This window comes from Gekko japonicus, unplaced genomic scaffold (genome assembly GCF_001447785.1).
Source record: "Gekko japonicus isolate JY-2015 unplaced genomic scaffold, Gekko_japonicus_V1.1 scaffold2026, whole genome shotgun sequence".
Classification (NCBI taxonomy): domain Eukaryota; kingdom Metazoa; phylum Chordata; class Lepidosauria; order Squamata; family Gekkonidae; genus Gekko; species Gekko japonicus.
The window spans coordinates 177,986-178,861 of record NW_015171565.1 but is presented as its reverse complement, the minus strand read 5'-3'; positions in this window follow the sequence as shown (position 1 = coordinate 178,861).

Below are 876 nucleotides of genomic sequence, written 5' to 3'. Positions count from 1 at the left end.
AGCTTTTATCAAGATTTTACAGACATAAAGATGTGTATTTAATCAGTCTGTCAAAAGGCAAGCGGTTTTATCACCTATTAGTCCTGGTATTTCTGTGCTTTCAATAACTTTTCTGTAAGCCGTTAGAATTCATGTGAGAGAAGGAGCCCATAAAATGCATCCTTGAGTCCCTTATGAGGTCTCAAAAACATGGCTTAGTCAAACAAAAATGTAATAAATATAAACCTATCTAGCCTGAATCTTCTTCCTTTAGTCAGCCCAGAATGCCTCCTCCTAAAAGCTCTCTTGTGATTACATGCCTATCAACGTCTTGCTACAATCCCCCTGCCTCTGGCCTAGTGGGTTGTAAGATTTTTTGTTAATGTAATTCCAGTTGTTTGGACCCCACCAAAGCTTAGATTCAGCTGGATCAGCAGCTAGAAGAGACACTCAACACCACAGGGGTTTCTCCAGGTTTTGCTAGTCACGCTGTGCTCTTGTGGCAATCCCACCACTAGCTTACCCTCCAACTGGGCCACCTGGACAGTAAATTTGTACTGCCACCATTCTCCTGCACGACTAGTCTGCAAAGTCGCAAGACTTCTTCACCTTCCCCATCCGGTCAAATGGCAATGGCGTTACAAAATGGAGTGATGCTAAGGCACAACAGCAATTCAGTATGGTGCATAATTAGAAGCGTGTGTATGGTCCTTTCCCCATTTGCCTGCCACTCCAGATTTTCTCAGTGTTCAAGTCGAGGCAGTTTAAGTCCACAGCAAACCAGCATCCAAATAACCCGGGGCAACAGCAGTCTGAAACCGGGCTGACCACCGAAGGGACGTAACGTAATGCAGAATGGGGGGGAAACCCGGAATAAAAAGAAGGTTGCACTCGGTC